Here is a 6,299-nt window from a genome sequence, read left to right as displayed (position 1 = left end):
TGGTGAGGAGGGTGTAGGAGGCCTGGCAGGACTTGATCAAGGACAATGTAACTGAGAGGAATTACTGAAACCCAAATGAAGGTTGAGCATGATAGTGGGACAAGAAGAAAGTAAGAGGAACTAGATGAAAGAACTAGGACGCAAAGAGCATTTATAGAGGTCTAAATACAGGCATGTAAATATGTAAATATACTTATATGTGATGATGAGGAAATAGATCTATGTGCATATAATTATAGGTTTAGTACTAAGGTGGACATTGGGCCTCTATTCAAGTACTCCCTCAATGCAAGATGATGCTCACCTTCCTGACACAAGCACAAATGTGCTTGACAAAATGTATGTATGTATGGCTTGTGATAAGAGTTGCACGAGTCCCCAATAAAATGATTTATTAAAGAAAAAAAAGAAAGAAATTAAAAAGAAACGGATACTCATATTGTATAAAACAGAAATAGGAGATAAATTCTAAAATAGAAAGTTGCACAGATATAGGAATTCATTAGTTAATGAATTAATAAATTTATAAGTTGGGTTTTCAAGCATGATTTCACATTTTTATTCATTTTATAATTGTATCAATTAAGGGCAGATGAAACAATAGAATATGCAGTTTAAAAAAAGTCAAGCTATAACTGCATGTATACATATGGAAATATACCCCTTACTCTTGAGTATTAAACAGAATATAAAACAGTAGTACTAATACAATTGAATTTAAATGTATGAAACCCAATTTTTGAGTATGCATATGCATAATCTGTGGAGTACGTTAGTGGACTTCACGTACTTCATTTTTCCCTTACATACATTTCTATAGTGCTTGAATTGATATTAAGTGATACATAATTTTTTATCATCAGTAAACTCTGAAAATATTCATATCACAGAAAAGAAATATATACAATGAAAAGAACTACGTTCACCAGTTAAGAATAAACTAAAACCAGAAATTTGAATAAAATAAACATAATATATAGTTACTCCAGAAATATAAGCACTCACAATGTTTCAGTGCACCATACTATATTAGGCAATGAAATATGTTTCTGGTGTGCAACTAATATTTCTTACATGGATGGTAAAGAAAAGTCTTTGGAAAAATAATGTTAAAAATTGAGATTGTACATACTGCTTATAATATTTGTAGTGTTTGCAATTATGAAACCAACTAAAATATGCATACACAAGCAAATCACTAAAAGGCTGAGAGAAAATAATATAATATGGCAATATCTCTGTGATTATTACTGTAGTCAACAAACATTGATTTATTGTTTTCCACATGCTTTCTACTGTTCCAGATGCTGAAAGTTCAGGAAAAGCACGGTCCCTATTGGATCTTGTTCCCTGATCAACAATAAACAGGTAAATAACAAAGGTGGTAAATACATATTGTTACAAATTATGTGGAAGGAAAATCCAGATAGTTCATTATAGGACACATGAATTGGATTTAAAGGAATAAAGTGTGCAGCTTATAAAAGTTACGGTACATACAAAGACAATTCAATAGAAATGAATGGGGTAAGTTGGGGAGGATTTCATTTTGTTGTACACAGTGTTGCTATTAGTTGGAATTAACACAGCACTGAACAACAAGAACTGAAGTTACATAACTGGGTAGTGGCTAGGTAAACCAGGAGTTTGTAGGCAATATGAAATATGTCTGGATTTTCTTAAATAGGTAATTGGAAATCGCAGAATGATTTAGTCTAGAATGACATGACTTCATTTACATTTAATAAGATCATTTTGACTGCTTATGGGTTTGAAAGGGTGACATGTGGAGGCAGAAGTAGAAAAGATGAAAACAGTTAAGGAAATCTGACCGTAGTTCATGATGCTTTTGATCAGTTGGAAGCAATGGGGAGGGAGAAGTGTGGATAGATTAAAGAGAGATGCAAGAGGGGTCAAGGATATGGTCATCTGTTGGTGCTAGAAGGTGCCAGGAGCAACCACAAGCAGGTAGGAACATTTAATCCGATGTAAAAGTAGGAAAAAGGAAAGATTCAGATAGATGGAATCATCAATTATTTTGGAAACATCAAGCTTGTGATCCCAATTAGACACTCAGCTAGAATTGCTAAATAGATTGTTTTAATTTAATGGCACTATGTAGGCTTGAACAACGTAATCATACAGTAAGATTATAGTTCTGCTAAGTTCCTGCTTTGCGCTCAATAAAATCTCTCCTTGAGCACAAAACCAAGGGACAGAGCCATGTGTCGTCACCTTCAGGGATTTGAAGGATATCTCCTAGCTTGGCATCCACATAACTCGTTCCATTCTCTGTTTAGATAAGTACCCAAACACCAACACAAATCAGTTCGATATCTCCCATTGACATCACTAAGCAGTCTGCTACTATATTTCAAGCTTCAGAAGTCTGATAGAGATGTCACATTTGTTTTTCTGTATAGTACTATAGCATTGCTGAAGCCCTGTATATTAATCCTATTCCATAGAATATTTCGGTTTGTCTATTCGAAAACTGTCAGGAAAGGATTTATGTTCTTTTTGTAAATAAAATTAATTCAGTATTCACTACAAAGTTAAAACCCATAGAAATATTTAATACACAATTTCTACGCAAAATATCAGCAATGAGATGAAACTGTCTGGTGTTTACAGAAATTCTGACCTAATACAGGAAGAATTTTAATATACCTTACCCTCACTGCCTTGAGTCAGCTCTCTTTTTAATCTGCCAATCAAAACATGTATTCTAAATCACATGCACATTGTAATATTTAATTATTAGATGTGACAAAGCTTGAGTTCCAAAGATGACTTTTTCTTTTTGTATGAGAGAAAGGTATCATGTTATTGGCAAGTTGTTACACTAGGAAATTTGGCAGAGTTCTTAATGGTGGAGTTTTAACAAACTTTGAATGTAACTTTGATTATAAAGCTAAAACTTTTTGCGCCTTGTTGAACTAAAAAAAAATATATATATATATAATACAAATAACTCAGATTAACTTGAAAAACTTTCTTGAATTATGGATTTAAAGTGTTTTAAATGATAAAATATAGTAATAGTTAAGTCTCAAGTCACATGCATAATTCATTATTATTATGGTAGGTGGCGTTGAGTCAGTTTTGACTCAGAGACAGAACAAAACACTGCCCAGTCCTCTGCCAGCCCCACAATTGTGATGTTTGAATCTACTGCTGCAGCCACCGTGTCAATCCATGTGGCCAAGGGTCTTCCTCTTGTCTGCTGCATCTCCACTTTACCATGCTTAGCATCCTTTTCCCTGGCCCGATCTCTCCTGATAACTTGTCGAACGTATGAGAGAGGAAGTCTCGCCATCCTTCCTTCTTTATGTTATTTTATTGGGGCTCTTACAGCTCTTATCACAAGCCATAGCTATACCCCTTTTGTCAAACACATCGCCATCCTTGCATTCTGGCTGTCCTTCTTTCAAGACAGATTCACTTGTTCTTTCGGCAGCTTTTGGCCACTTTCCCAGCAACAGAATTAAAGGGTTTGATTCTTTGCTCTGCTTTATTCCATCTCCAGCTTCCCCATGCCTGTGAGGAGATGGAAATACATTGGCTTCGGTCACGGGTGCCTTAGTCCTATAAATGACATCCTTGTGCTTCAGCACTTTTCAGCAGTCTGGGGAATATATTTACCCCCAGCAGGGGGTCCTTTGAGCTCTTGACTGGCTGCTGCCTTCATGTGCACTGATTTTGGAAACAAGCAAGAGGAAATCCTTCACAACTTCAATCTTTTCTTTGTTTATCATGATGTTTCCTATTCTGTAACACATGAGTTCACCAGGGATTGGAATTCACTTGATGGCAATGGGTTTCAGCAAGATGACTGGTATGTTTTTATTGTGTGCCATCGATTATGTTCTGGCACATATCGCCCTTGTAAGACAGAGTAGAATGGCCCACAGTGTTTCCAAGGATGTCAACCTTGACAGAACCAGATTGCTACCACTTTCGTCCACGAAGAGGCTATTGCTTTCCAACTATGTACCTAAGGGGTAAGAAGCAAATTCGTATCCCCTCTAACACCGGGATCTTTGATGTAATGGTCAGAAAAGACGCATACAGGTTGCAGGGGATTCCCCTCAAGTCTCCCTTTTCTCGCTTCCAGGGCTGCACTGCAGCCCACAAACAGCTGGAGCTCCTGGCCTCATGCCCCTCCCTCCCTCTTCTCACTCTCAAAGTTCTTCCATGGGAATGGGACCTGGGATAAGAGAGAGGAGGGGAGGGTCGACTCAACATTTTTGCACACCAGAAGTGCAATGGCTGTCAAAAACTACCTTTCACTCGTAAGGATAGAGCCAATGCACAAATGATTTCCCCTTTAATCTACATGGAAAATCATTCTTCACTGCATTTCATAAAGTTTCTTATTATAAGTCACAATGGGTCCGAGAGTCAGGAGTCTGTGGTGATTTTGGGCCTGCCCTGTTTTCTTTTTTCCCCCTCTAACCTCTCACTCTTACTTACTGGGATCACATTCCTAATTAAATAAATTCCTTTTGCACCAGTTTTTTTTTTTAATGTGTTCTGCAATGGAGAAACCTAGAGTAATACATGATGAAAACTTATCAAATTAAAACATAAAAACCCATATCAAATAACCTCCCATATAAATATGCAATGATAAAAGCATATTTTAGAAATCTTTACCCATAGGACAGGAGTCGTTCACCAAGTCTAAAGGGTCAGGTCAGGGAAGGAATCTCTAAGGAAATGATGCGTGACCTGTGACTGGAAGGACGCATGTGGTTGGCACTGAGGGAAGCAGACAGCAACACCCCGGCAGAGGGAACAGCGTGTGTAGAGATTGAGGGCAGAGTCAGCATTGCGGGTCAGGGAGAAAGAGCAACAACCCGTAAGACGGCCATGCAGGAAGACAGCCCTTGCAGGCCATGGGAACCAGTTAAGGATTTGGGTTATTCTCGTCAGAGTCATAAAGACCGACTTAAGGGTATTAAATCGTAGAGCCATAGCTATATGTACTGTATATTTTTGTTCCCTTAAGATCACCCAGACATCCAACGTGAACAAAAACAGCAACCACCAAATAAAAGAAATCACTTTTAATGCAAAATTACCGAATGTGTTTCCAAATGCAATAATTGAATCTACTGTTTTAATTTGTTTGCTCTCAGCTTCAATTTTCTTATTTATTAAAATGAAGATTCCTAAAAACTTTCAATTCTAACAGTCAGCTGTTTTATTTTTACTACTTCAGCTTTTATTATACTATGATTCAAAATAATGATTCCTTATTACATGCATAAACTTATATAAAATTAAATATTAATTTTCAGTTCCTGTGCTTCTTAGCCCCTAGCAACTGCAGCTACTAATTAAGGTAGAGCTTTACTTCTCCTCAGTTCACTGTTTTGAATGATTCATATAGACTCCCTACCCTGGAAAATGCTCATCAAATATCACCTATTATTAATGAATAAATAATTCTAACTAATTTTTTTGTAGATTTAAAGCATTTTGAAGATAGAATCTATGCATGGTTCACTTACATCTTTAGCTTATTATACAATTTCTTACATTTAGTAATTGAATATAAGTAATGAGTAGGTGAGTTAAAGGAATTAATAAATGAGTGAATGAGTCCTTGTTCCTTTGAGTGACACAAAGCTCAAATGACTAGGTATAAATCCATTCCTTTAATCAGCCACTATCACCACAAGAGAAGTCATGTGGGTCAGTTGACTTCAACTACTATAACACTTTCTTGGAGTTATTTTGACTCATAATAACTCTATGTGTGTCAGAGTAGAACTGTGCTTCACAAGGTTTTCCATAGTTGATGCTATGGAAGTATTCACCAGGCCTATATTTAGAAATTGCTTGTTGAATTCACACCTTCAGTATTTCAATTAGGTGCATTAACCATTTGTACTACTCAGGGACTCCAGCCCTCTATTTCTTCCTACTTTTTCTTTTTCCCCAGAACCCCAGTGCCATACTGAGTTAAGTGTTGGGCTGCTAACCACGAGGTCAGCAGTTCAAAAGCACCAGCTGCTCTATGGGAGAAAGAGGATGTTATAGTCTCAGAAACCCTCAAGGGCAGTTTCCCCTGCCTTGTAGTCACTGTGAGTCGGCATGGACTCGATGGCAGTGAGTTTGAATTTTTTGTTTGTTTTTCTTTTTCCTAGAGAACTTGACCTGAAATGTCTTGTATCCCTCAAAGACACAGATAATTAGAGCTCTCAACTAAAATGCAATCTACAAAGTAACTTCAGAGGCACTATATTTTTATGATTTTGAATGCCCATAAATTACACCTGCATTTTTTT

The sequence above is a fragment of the Echinops telfairi genome, unplaced genomic scaffold, assembly GCF_000313985.2.
Source record: "Echinops telfairi isolate 266 unplaced genomic scaffold, ASM31398v2 ScPeMD7_18;HRSCAF=68, whole genome shotgun sequence".
Lineage (NCBI taxonomy): Eukaryota > Metazoa > Chordata > Mammalia > Afrosoricida > Tenrecidae > Echinops > Echinops telfairi.
This window is presented reverse-complemented; position numbering follows the sequence as displayed.